This window comes from Podarcis melisellensis (assembly GCF_964234715.1).
Source record: "Podarcis melisellensis genome assembly, chromosome: 2".
Classification (NCBI taxonomy): domain Eukaryota; kingdom Metazoa; phylum Chordata; class Lepidosauria; order Squamata; family Lacertidae; genus Podarcis; species Podarcis melisellensis.
The window spans coordinates 19,124,154-19,137,544 of NC_138529.1; the positions used below are offsets into that span (position 1 = coordinate 19,124,154).

Here is a 13,391-nt window from a genome sequence, read left to right on the forward strand (position 1 = left end):
CTCCCCACAATAACTGACTCCACCTCTCAGGGTGATCGTCCAATGGGGTAAACCAAACGAGGGAGCTAGGTCGATGAGGACCAACCTAAGCTCACCCCGGGGTTCCTGTGGTCCTGGCATGGCCCTAGCCCCTCAAGCGGACTTTGGACGAGATCCAGGACCCCCAGATTCCTTTAACGGAATAATAATAATTATAATAATTTATTATTTATATCCCGCCCATCTGGCTGGGTTTCCCCAGCCACTCTGGGCGGCTTCCAACAAAACACTAAATACGATAACCTATTAAACATTAAAAACTTCCCTAAACAGGGCTGCCTTTAGATGTCTTCTAAAAGTTTGGTAGTTATTTTGGGAGGGCGTTCCACAGGGCGGGTGCCACTACCGAGAAGGCCCTCTGCCTGGTTCCCTGTAACTTGGCTTCTCACAGCGAGGGAACTGCAAGAAGGCCCTCAGCGCTGGACCTCAGTGCAGAACGATGGAGGTGGAGACACTCCTTCAGATATACTGGACCGAGGCCAGTATACCCAGCTCCTGGAAGGGGAAGGTGATGGCTGCACCTCCCCTCCCCACAATCCAACTGAGCCAATGCCTAATCGCCACCTCACAAGTTGTGACAAGTTGCTAAGGGGTAGGCGAATACCAAATGGCTTAATGCCAATCTGCCAAATGGAAAAAATCCCTACCCAGCCCCTGTTCCAAAACAGGCGACCCAAACCAAAGCAAGGCCAAGAGACTCTATCTAAACTAGGGAGGGTGGGCGGGTGTTCAGCAGATGCGAAGCAAGTGTCCAGGACTTCCTGCTTCCTCCCCCCCCCCCCCATTTTAACCCTGTCAGGTGAGCTCTTGGGTCCTGAGTGCAACCAGAACCCTCTGTTATGAGGATCCCATATGTTGCAGGATTCCAACTCTTCTTCCTGGCCACTGGCCATCCTGACTGGGGCTGGTGTGAGGTGTAGTCTAGCAGCAGCAGCAACAACAACAACAAGAAGAAGTTCTCCAGCACCGTGTTAGAGCCACAAGTGAATTTACAGGGGAAGGCACTAGATATAGCCTGAAAATACTGTACTCTTCTCAATAAAACAGGAGAAGGCAAAACATATTTTTCACTCTCCCACAAGCTTTTAAATGATAGATTTATCTGTCTGCTCTGGTCTTCCTCCAAGCAGGACAGAGATGTAACATACAACAAATCAGTGCCAGAAAACATTTCCTTGGCTGCACCTGAGGTGCCCAGAGCTAATTTACACTGGAGGTGAAGGAGATATTAAATCTTCTGCAAAGTAGCAGACATTTTTCCAGCAACACAAGCCTGTTCTCAATTTTCCTTGCGAATCCTCTTCAGCCAGGAGACTCAAAACTCAAGGTTAGCATTTCTTCCTTGTTTCATGTCTAACCTTGGGAAATTAACTCAGATCCTCCTGACTGCCCCATCCCCATTGCCCCCAGTTTTAATGGAGATCTGTAAATTGAGGAGCTTGGTTTTTAAACATCCTTGAGTTCCTTTAGAAGCCTTCCCATTGCTCAAGCGAGTAGAAGGCTTTGGGGGTTCCTAAGCCTGCCAAATAGCCCCTTATATGATTTGAGGAACACCGCTCCATTAAAGTAAAATAAAAATAAAAAGATCTCCAGCTGCACAATAGCCTAACCTTCTAAAAATTACGATCTGGCAACCATTATTCTGGTCCTTCCCTCCCTCCCACCCACCCCCACCCCCAACTGATTTAAGTGTGTTGACTATTCTAGGCTTTTCATGCTGAGTTAGAAGAATAGAAAAATCTCATAGCAGTTCTTAAACCTCACCCCCCCCCCGCCTCTTCCTTCCATTTGAATGTGGAAAGATGCCAATAGCTGATTGCCTATAAAGCAAAGATACCACCTGGGGTTTCTGCAGTCCGGTTATCTGCTGTGTTGTGTGAGCAGCTAAACATCCCAAGACAGTGCTATGGTTAACCAGAAACTATTGTATTACTTTACAACATTCCCTAACAGGCTCCAGGTCAAAACCTAGCCCCGTAATCTTAACAATAACTTATCATAGGCTGTCTTCCTCTCTCGACTTGCAATTGAGTCCAGCACAGATCTATGTGCTGATGGATCTATATGATGGTGCTGCACCCAATATTGCCAGAATGGGGCATTTGGCCAGAAACTATTATTGCCAGAGAAAGGCTGTAAAACACAACACTATACTTGGTATCTTCATGAATTCCAGCTGCCCCTCTTTACCACGTGCAGACTCTATATTCAGGGCCAAAGCTGGTTTGCAATGTTAAAACAATCGGTCAGAATAGTATACCCTCCAAAATTTCTCTGATGAAATTAAGGATGTTCAATGCATTATTATTATTATTATTATTATTATTATTATTATTATTATTATTATTATTATTATTATTACTACCACACCCTGGGTTGCCCCAGCCACTCTGGGCAGCTTCCAACTAATAATAATAATAATAATAATAATAATAATAATAATAATAATAATAATAAAACGTTAAAAACCTTCCCTATACAGCATGGGTAGGCAAACTAAGGCCCGGGGACTGGATCCGGCCCAATTGCCTTCTAAATCCAGCCCGTGGATGGTCCAGGAATCAGCATGTTTTTACATGAGTAGAATGTGTGCTTTTATTTAAAATGCATCTCCGGGTTATTTGTGGGGTATAGGAATTTGTTCATTTTTCCCCCTTCTAAATATAGTCCGGCCCCCCACAAGGTCTGAGGGACAGTTGACTGGCCCCCTGCTGAAAAAGTTTGTTGACCCCTGCTAAACAGGACTGCCTTCAGGTGTCTTCTAAGGGTTGTATAGTTATTTATCTCCTTGGCTTGGGGGTCGCATAACTCCATACCCTCCAACATTTCTCTGATGAAAATAGGGGCATCCTAAGAAAAAGTGGGACATTCCAGGATCAAATCAGAAACCGGGACGGCATCTGTAAATCTGGGGATATTCCTGGAAAATAGGGACACTTGGAGGGTCTGGAATAGATAATTAAATGGTAAAAGCTAGAGAGCATTAAAACAGGCCAAACAGAGGCTAGTAGGAATTGGTGGTATCATGGAGAGAGATGGGGATGTCATGGAGACAGACAGCAGGGACAACCTGGTCATCTCCTGGAGGGCTATTTGGCAATCCTCTGCATTCCACATGAGCTTTTCTCAGCCTGAACCCCACCAAATAAGCTATGCAGAAGAAGGAGCAACTTGCTTTAGCATGCTGAACACCTACTTTGGGACAGCAAAGGATACAGGTGCATGCCCCCAAGCTACGACCCTGGTCTTTCAGAGGAAGTGTAACCCTATCAAGACCAGGCAATCTCCCACCCATCCAATCTAGGGAACCACCCACTAGCAGTGCCTCATCTGGATTTGTGGGATGTAAAACACAGAGCAGTCAAGTACAACATCCCTAGAGTGGACATAAAAAGGGGATGTCTGGAACAACCAGTCGGAACTTCTTGTTTCCTCCTAGGCTGGGACAGACTTCCTCTACATTTGACCAGAAGTGAGCATGACCTCACCTATGTAGGTAATAAAACACCTCAGCGGAGGCCACCATCTCTCTCTTTCTGACCACATTCATCGAAGAAGCAACATCTGCTTAGTCTGAGATGCTCTCAAAGGAGCTATCTCCTTATGGGATAGTTTCCAGGTGTATATTACTTTTGTAACTCAAGCCTGCCTTCTGGGATCCATTTGTGAACAGAATGCGTAAGTAAACTCTTTTTATACTTTTATAGAAGACTGTGTCATGTCTATCTTTCTATGAGGGACTAAAGGAGAAATTACCAAGGAAACTTATTGTAGAGGCTTTAGCAAGCCTGAGCAAACGCGTCCGCTGTGCAAGTTTAAAAAGGGGGATGTTACTCTGCTAAATTGTGGAACTTGTTAACACAAGTTGGAAAGGATATAGTCAAACAATATATCCTCTCCTGCATCCCTGAACATTTCCACAGGATTGAGTTTGTTTGTTTGTTGGCTCTCATCCAGTCCATTACTGAGGCAAGACACTGGTCCAGCACTTCCACTGCTTCACCTGCAGACGCAAAGGAGAAATAGAGCTGAGCGTCATCAGCATCCTGCGGACAACATACTCCAAAACTCTGGATAACCCCACCCAGCGGTTTCATGTAGATGTTCAGCAGCCACCTGCAACTCCAGGAATAACTCAGTAACCAGACCTTTTAATATTCCTTCTTTTCCCGCCTCCGCCCCTCTCCTTCAGTACTCTCAAAGCTGGTTTTGTTTTGCCAGATTATCACCAATCAGGGTGACAAAGTCCCAGCACACTCTGTAACTCGAATTATACCAACTAAAAGCCAGACTAGGAGTTCTCCTTGCAATTTATAGACTGGAACATTTAGCTCAACTTACAAAACACTTTAAAAAGTGGAATTAAATTTTAATGGTGAAATATGTAATCACTATACTGTTTTATTATGCATGAGTAGGAGAAAAAGAAAAAAAAACACACCAATGCTTTCAATTTAAATAATATCCAGCTTTTAAACACTATTTGCGCACTCCAAATTAGAATTATGTACCCAAGTTTTCTAAACGTTTGGCTTATCCTAACAGTTTATCACCAGGGTCGCTTCTGCTAATGAGAACGGATAATTGGGAATTGATTGCTCTGGCAAATAAATGCCTTGGTGTGTTTAATTTCTTAAACTGATACACAGCAGGGGAAATCTATGATGCACTGCTCTATTCTTCTTGACAAGAAATTTATGGGAAATTTTGTTCAAGGTCGACTCTAGCTTCCTTCTCCTATCCTGAGTTCACACATCACAGAAGAATGTCACATGACTGACCCTAGAAACACATTCACAGAGAGGAGTGAACCATCGTCTCCACAGATAAAATGGCAGGGTGACATGCACACGCAGTAGTAGCTTTAAAGATGTGCCGCCGTAATACCAAATATTGCTACTAGGAACACCATAACTATATACAGTGGTACCTCAGTTTTAGAACGCAAATGCTTCCATTTTCGAACACACCTTGTAAGTCGAACAGCTTCCGCTGAGCATGTATTTCTCAATTTGGTTTTTCAAACATTTCAGAACTCAAATGGTCTTCCAAAACAGATTACTTTCGAAAACCAAGGTACCACTATATCTGGAAAACTTTTGCATACTAGGCAGTATTCTGCATGAATGCATCCTCACCAGGGATGCCCTGTTCTCAATTCACAGAGAGCTGTAATGTAACATTTGAACCAGCCTTGTGCAATTTCTACTAATGACTGAAGTACTGTACTAAATGTTGACAATGGGAGAGGCAACTCCAAATAAAACCCCAAAACCCCCCACACCCTCTAATATCTATCTATCCATCATTCAGCCCGGCGTACAGCTTCCGGGTCATGTGGCCAGCATGACTAAGCCGCTTCTGGCGAACCAGAGCAGTGCACGGAAATGCCGTTTACCTTCCTGCTGGAGCGGTACCTATTTATCTACTTGCACTGGCGTGCTTTCGAACTGCTAGGTTGGCAGGAGCAGGGACCGAGCAACGGGAGCTCACCCCGTCGCGGGGGTTCGAACTGCCGACCTTCTGATCAGCAAGCCCTAGGCTCAGCGGTTTAGACCACAGTGCCACCCGCGTCCCATCGATTTAGTAGGAAGTTGAAAAGTGTCCCTGGATTCATTGGGGGAAAATCTGGTAACCTTAAGCTAAGAACACTTTCCTATATTTGTGCAGAAGAGTTGCTGAGCTGAGAGGAGTATTTCTTCCCTTCTCCAGGACTGAAGGAGCCATGCTTCTTTCTCCACTGACATTAAGGAAGAGGACACTCTGACAATTAGCATGCAACAAACATCCAGCAAATGGCTCCCAATGTTCCCCCTGAAAGGAACTTATTAAGCCTCTTGAAGGAAGCTTTTCCTGTCTTCTCGTGTGAGGCTCAGGGACACGTGACTGATGATGGATGATGCTTCAGCAAAGCTGCTGGAAATGGAGGGAGGCATTATTGACAGCTCTTCCTGCCATATCAATATGTCAACCTAAAGCAGGTCTCTGGTGGTAAATCAACTGCTGTGGTGCACAGAACGACTGTGCAGAACCATGATTGCTACAGCCACCGAAACTGGTAAAAAAAAGGTAAAGGACCCCTGACAGTTAAGTCCAGTAGCGAACGACTCTGGGGTTGCGGCGCTCATCTCGCTTTACTGGCTGAGGAAACCGACATTTGACCGCAGACAGTTTCTCTGGGTCATGTGCCCAGCATGACTAAGCCGTTTCTGGCGAAACCAATGCAGCGCACGGAAATGCTGTTTACCTTCCCACAGGAGTGGTACCTATTTACCTACTTGCACTTTGATGTGAATTCAAACTGCTAGGTTGGCAGGAGCTGGGGCCGAGCAACAGGAGCTCAACCTGTCGCGGGGATTCGAACCGCCGACCTTCCGATCGGCAAGCCCTAGGCTCAGTGGTTTAGACCGCAGTGCCACCCGCGTCCCTGAAACTGGTAATAACTCAGGGATAATCCACAGGTGTGCACAATAAACCTTTCATCAAGTCAGAAGTCTGTATGGCACAATTCAGAGTGTTGTTGCTGACCTTTAAAGCCCTAAACGGCTTCGGTCCTATATACCTGAAGGAGCGTCTCCACCCCCATCATCCAGCCCTGACCCTGAGGTCCAGCATCGAGGGCCTTCTGCCAGTTCCCTCGCTGTGAGAAGTGAGGTTACAGGGAACCAGGCAGAGGGCCTTCTTGGTAGTGGTGCCTGCCCTGTGGAACGCCCTCCCAGCAGATGGCAAGGCAATAAACAACTATTTTACCTGTAAAAGACAACTGAAGGCGGCCCTCTTTAGGGAAGTTTTTAATGTCTGATGCTGTATTGTTGTTTAGGAATATCCAAGCCCATTATGCCCAAAAGAAAGGCTTCAGGGTTGTTGTTGTCGTTTGCAAAGGAGATCTTAAACATTTTTTGAGCTCATTATAAATTACCTCCCAGAATTACTTTTTTTTTTTTACAGTTCCACCCCATGTGAAACATTGTGCCTTCCACTCTCATTTTCTTTTCTTCTTTTATATATACATTTTTATCGGGTTTTTTACATATCATTTTTAACAATTCTTTAACATAACTTCTTATCTTATACAATATTTTAGACTTCCGTCAACAACCTCTGATGATTTTCCGTTCTTTATCACTTATTCTGCATTTCTTAATTTCTCTATTACTCTTAATTATCATTAACTAATAATTCTCTTCATAGTCTTTCTTGCAATATTTCAAATAGTCCTCATTCTTGCAGTCCTATAAGCGTAATCTGTTCATTACAATTGCTTTTCAAATAGTTCCTATATTTACTCCAATCTTCTAAGAATCTCTGGTCCTGCAGGTTTCGAATCCTTCCTGTTAATTTATCTAATTCTGCATATTCCATTAATTTCATCCGCCATTCTTCTTTCGTCGGTAATTCTTCTTGCTTCCATTTTTGTGCCAGTAATATTCTTGCCGCCATCACTGCATATAAAAACAACTTACAATCCTGTCTATTAATATCATCTCCAACAATGCCAAGTAAGAATGCTTCTGGTTTCTTAATAAATGTATATTTCAACATCTTTTTCATCTCATTATACATCATTTCCCAGAAACTTTTTACTTTTTTACATTCCCACCACGTGCCTTCCACTCTCATTTTCAGGGTTTGAGCCCCACTGTGGTGTTTGCCTCCTAGGTGGGTTATAAGGAACGGTTTAAATGAGTGTGAAGTGATTGGCCAGTGGGAACCCAAGGGGAGGAGTTAGAGTTGTTTGAAAGTCAGTTGGGAGTTGGAGAAGGAAGAGTGAGGACAAGTCTGTGGGTTGGTCGAGTTGTGTGGTGAGAGAGTGAGAGGAACTGTTAGGTGGAGTCAGATAGATAGTTGGGATAATCCGTTTGAAGTTGTTAGGAACGTATAGGACAGTAAAGGAACTAAGATTAAGAAACTGACAAGAAAAATTAACTGAAACTTGTTCATGCTTATAAAAATAAACTTGATCATTTGTTAATGTTAACAACTGTCTGGACTCCGTGTGTACCCGAGAGAAACGGGTTGGTGGCAGCGAAGAGGCAATCACAGTGGTGGCACAGGGATCAATAGACCGTCAAACGTCCGGGGACCCTGTGTGATCGCCACACCCACATTGGGCAAAAGATTCCTTCATTGCAGGAGGTTGGACTAGATGATCCTCTCGGTCCCTTCCAACTCTACGATTCTATGAGCATAAAAATGTTTTGCAGCTGCATTTTATTCTATTTTATTTGTAAGCTGCCTTGAAAGGGTTTTTACCCTTAAAGGCAGCCTAAAAACACCTTTTTTAAACCATCAAGCAAACACGTTTTCTGCATAGCTACTCATCTGTATGCTTTATCACAGGAATTCCACACAGGAGGGCTTCTAATGGATGAAGTGCTTTCCTGTTTGATAGTGTACATTTCGTCTTCCTCTTCTGTGGGTGGGGTTTTAATGGGGCAGGAGGCAGAGCCAGTGTCAACAAACACACACGCAAGCTTAAAACTACGCCACAGCTTGAGCCAGTGAATTATACACGCTTAAAAGTGCACAGTGAACGACCAGTCGCTGCCAAGAACACAGCATCTTAGATACTTTCCCTGAAACCAACAAGCACCCAACACTTTCCCCCTCTCCTGATTGATTTAATTAAGCTGAGACTTGTTGCTGCTTGCCAGCACATAATGCGTACAGTGGTACCTCAGGTTAAGAACTTAATTCGTTCTGGAGGTCCGTTCTTAACCTGAAACTGTTCTTAACCTGAAGTACCACTTTAGCTAATGGGGTCTCGTGCTGTCGCCGCTGCACGATTTCTGTTTTCATCCTGAAGCAAAGTTCTTAACCTGAGGTATTATTTCTGGGTTAGCGGAGTCTGTAACCTGAAGCGTCTGTAACCAGAGGTACCACCGTATTTTATATGTCGCTGTTTCTGGGCAGGGAGCATACAGCAAAGTTGTCATCAGACATCCATAGGCCTGGAGAGAGGTTTCTAGTTACACCAATTTATTGCAGCGTGACCCTTTGCAGATCCAGTTTCTTGAAAGAGATAACCAGATTCAGCTCTTTCTGCCAAGGAGCCGAAATGTCAGTGTGACAAGCTGATCCCTTACCCCACCATAACTTAATACATCCTGTGCATGCTTGGGAGGATGTTTTTGATGAACTAGCAACTTAATTTAGCAAGGAATTTCCAGCATGTGGCCAGTCTCCTCATGCACCAGCTATCAGGATTCACCTTGAATTGGACTGTGTGGGGAGCAGGAGGAGAGTTGGCTGGCCATTCCATCATTATGACTCAACTTGTGTCTCAGAATTGGCGGCGAACGCAGGAAAAATTCCAGCAAAGCAAAAGCTGTCAAACAGACAAGATGGCACCAGTAGATTTCAAAATACATGGCTGCTTTCTAAAGGAGGCTCTTCCAAAACAGACACGGCATATTACTTATGGCTGGAATGGGAAGGCGGGGGTAGAGAAAACCTGTCGTACAGTATTGATTTACGGCAGAGAAGGCACTGAAAGGAATAAGGTCTAAAGGGAGGAAGGATTGCATGCCAATGACACAGAATCAGAGAATTGTAGCGATCCAAGGGAACCAAAGGGTCCGATCCCAAGCATTATCTTTCCCCTGCCACTTATCTATCATCAGCTGCCTGTGGCCTAAACTGCTGAGCCACTTGGGCTTGCCAATCAGAAGGTCGGTGGTTCGAATCCCCGCGACGGAGTTAGCTCCTGTTGCTTGGTCCCAGCTCCTGCCAACCTAGCAGTTGAAAAGCACACCAGTGCAAGTAGATAAATAGGTCCCGCTGCAGCGGGAAGGTAAACAGCATTTCCATGCGCTCTGGTTTCCATTGCACCAGAAGCAGTTTAGTCATGCTGGCCACATGACCCAGAAAGCTGTCTGCAGACGAACACCAGATCCCTTGGCCTGAAAGCAAGATGAGCACTGCAACCCCATAGTCACCTTTGACTAGACATAACCGTCCAGGGATCCTTTTAAAAAAAAAGGTAAATGACCCCTGACAGTTAAGTCCAGTCGCAGACGACCCTGGGGTTGCGCGCTCATCTTGTTTTATAGGCCGAGGGAGCCAGCGTTTGTCCGCAGACAGTTTGTCCAGGTCATGTGGCCAGCATGACTAAGCCTCTTCTGGCACAACAGAACACCAAAACCAGAGCAGCGCACGGAAACGCCGTTTACCTTTCCGCTTCCCTTTTAAAAGCAACAATAAGCAGTCCCAGCGATGACAAGCATTCACCAAATCTGGGCATTTTTTCAAAGGTTGTGTACTGGAATTCTCCTGTTGTAACTTGATTTAGATCATACCCTCCAACATTTCTCCAATGAAAACAGGGACATCCTATTCCGTTATTGTTGTTGTTTTATGTACCACCCGCCTTACTGGGTTGCTCCAGCCACTCTGGCCAGATTCCTACATATAAAAAAATCATAATAAAACATTTTAAAACTTCCCTATACAGGGCTGCCTTCAGATGTCTTCTAAAGGTTGTATAGTTACTTATCTCTTCAGCTCAGGGGTCGCATAATTCCACACCCTCTCCAACATTTCTCCGGTGAAAATAGGGACATCCTAAGGAAAAGCGGGACATTCCGGAATCAAATCAGAAATCGGGACGGCTTCTGTAAATCTAGGACCGTCCCTGGAAAATAGGGACACTTCAAGGGTTTGTTATATAAGCTGCCCTAGGAATATATATTTGTACATTGAAGGCAGCTATGCATTAAACACAAGGAGAGATATACACACTTATATGAAAGTGAATATGAGGAATCCCAGTTGCTTTCCCCTTAATAACATAAAACATCCACGTCAATCTTAGGCTTCAATTGAACTGTCATAAATGGCATTACAGTGGTACCTCTGCTTATGAACTTAATTTGTTCTGGAGGTCTGTTCTTAATCTGAAACTGTTCTTAACCTGAGGTACAACTTTAGCTTATGGGGCCTCCCGCTGCCACCGCACCACCAGCGCACGATTTCTGTTCTCATCCTGAGGTAAAGTTCTTAACCCGAGTTAGTATTTCTGGGTTAGCGGAGTCTGTAACCTGAAGTGTTTGTAACCCGAGGTGTTTGTAACCCGAGGTACCACTGTATTGGCCTATCCTTGCAGCGCCATCTCTTATAATTCCTCCCTCACGCCCAACAAACACAAAATGGATTCTAGTCTATGAAAACTTCTGTCCAATCCAATTTCTTAGTCTTTTTAAGGTGCTGCAAGACTCTTGTGCTGTGTCTCTTAATGCTGCTCAAAGCAGGCATATCATTGCCCTGAGGCAGTCATATGCTAGAGCGATTAGCATCATAAATACCTAGAGATGCAGAGTCTCAGGAATTCCTATCTGTTTGTGACTCTATAAAACACCCATCGAGGGTGTGGATGGACGGACAGGAATGGCCTAGTTATCTCTTCCTGCATATGACCTTCCAGTGGAAGCACTTGCGTTCCAACCCTAGCTCTTCCATGGCCTCCAGCAAGTTGCACTCACTCCCCTTCTTGGGGGTGGGGTGTGTGTGTCTGTTTCAGCTTTGCCTTTTTGTGGTGGAAAGTCCAGCTCTAAGGATTGAGTTCATCCATTTGCTTCGACCTTTTCTTCGCTCACACAAGATGGTTATCTTCTGCTCAAGAAAAGGAATGTGGGAGCCAGAGCAGAACATGGACGGTACAGTGGTACCTTGGGTTACAGACGCTTCAGGTTACAGGCGCTTCAGGTTACAGACTCCACTAAGCCAGAAATAGTACCCCGGGTTAAGAACTTTGCTTCAGGATGAGAACAGAAATCAGGCTCTGGCGGTGCGGCAGCAGCAGGAGGCCCCATTAGCTAAAGTGGTAATTCAGGTTAAGAACAGTTTCAGGTTAAGAATGGACCTCCAGAATGAATTAAGTTCTTAACCCGAGGTACCACTGTATTTCATTTTGCTGCAGCACTGTGTGCTCACCACTTTCTCGAGGGACCATGCTATAGGTTCTGGTTTCCTTTGGAGGAGACCCACGGTGGGATGCTACTGCTGCTGCTGCTGCTGCTGTTGTTGAGTTTTTGCAATATTTGCTTTATTCAGGTAAGTGGTTGTACGAGAGAACAGACCCAACATTAGGTACCCAGAGAGAAGCATCTGCATCTAATCAACCTGAATGTTGGAAGATTTAGACAAAAAGACGGCCTCGGCCCAATATACCTGAAGGAGCATCTCCACCCCCATTGTTCTGCCCGGACACTGAGGTCCAGCGCCGAGGGCCTTCTGGCAGTTCCCTCACTGCAAGAAGCAAAGCTAAAGGGAACCAGGCAGAAGGCCTTCTCAGTAGTGGTGACCGCCCTGTTTAGGGAAGTTTTTAATGTGTGACTTTTTAATGTATTTTAAAGCTTTGTTGGAAGCCACCCAGAGTGGCTGGGGAAACCCAGCCAGATGGGCGGGGTACAGATAATAAATTGTTGGATTATGGAACTCACTGCCACAAGAGGTCTGATTGCCACCCAACTGGATGGTTTTAAAAGAAGACTGGGCAAATTTGTGGACAATAAAGGTCTCAATCACTCCTAGTCATGGCGTCTATGTTTTGTCTCCATTGTTGGAGGCCGTATGCTTCTGAATTACAGTTGCCAGAAGCCATAGGAGGAAAGAGGGCTGATGTGCTCAAGTCCTACTTTCGGGCTTCCCATAAGTTAGCTACTGTGAGAGCCGGATGCTGGGTTCATCACAATGACAATGCGGTTACACGATTTAGATAATTAATTACGTAAAGTACATAAGTTGTATGAATTCACCACAGTGGGCAGGGAGACCAATAATGCAGAAGATGACCTGCAATGGAATGGAAACAGCACTGCACGAAACCAATGCAGTGCAGAGTAGGAAATGATGTTTTATTGTCTCCCTAGGGACCCCTGACCATTAGGTCCAGTCGTGGCCGACTCTGGGGTTGCAGCGCTCACCTCGCTTTATTGGCTGAGGGAGCCGGCGTACAGCTTCCGGGTCAAGAGGCCAGCATGACTAAGCCTCTTCTGGCGAACCAGAGCAGCACACGGAAACGCCGTTTACCTTTCCGCCGGAGCGGTACCTATTTATCTACTTGCACTTTGATGTGCTTTCAAACTGCTAGGTTGGCAGGAGCAGGGACTGAGCAATGGGAGCTCACCCCGTTGCGGGGATTCAAACCGCCAACCTTCTGATCGGCAAGTCCTAGGCTCTGTGGTTTAACCCACAGCACCACCTGCGTCCCTGGGCTCTACCAAATTTCATAGTGTCCCTCTTTGCCAGGTCCCACCAAATTCTATCTTGTTTCTGCTCCAGAATACACACGTACCCTCCCAAGATTTGCCCTTCTCTACCTGCCTGGTCACACCCACTGACTATCAGAAGAG

At 45.2% G+C, this 13,391-nt stretch overlaps 1 long non-coding RNA gene across 1 annotated transcript; it reads left to right on the forward strand.

Annotated features, from left to right (window-relative positions):
- The first annotated feature begins 1,109 nt into the window (after positions 1-1,109).
- LOC309363051 lies at positions 1,110-4,869 on the forward strand. The gene is made up of 3 exons (XR_014165198.1): positions 1,110-1,366; positions 3,997-4,177; positions 4,756-4,869. It is a non-coding gene; the product is annotated as an uncharacterized lncRNA (long non-coding RNA).
- The last annotated feature ends 8,522 nt before the right edge of the window (positions 4,870-13,391 follow it).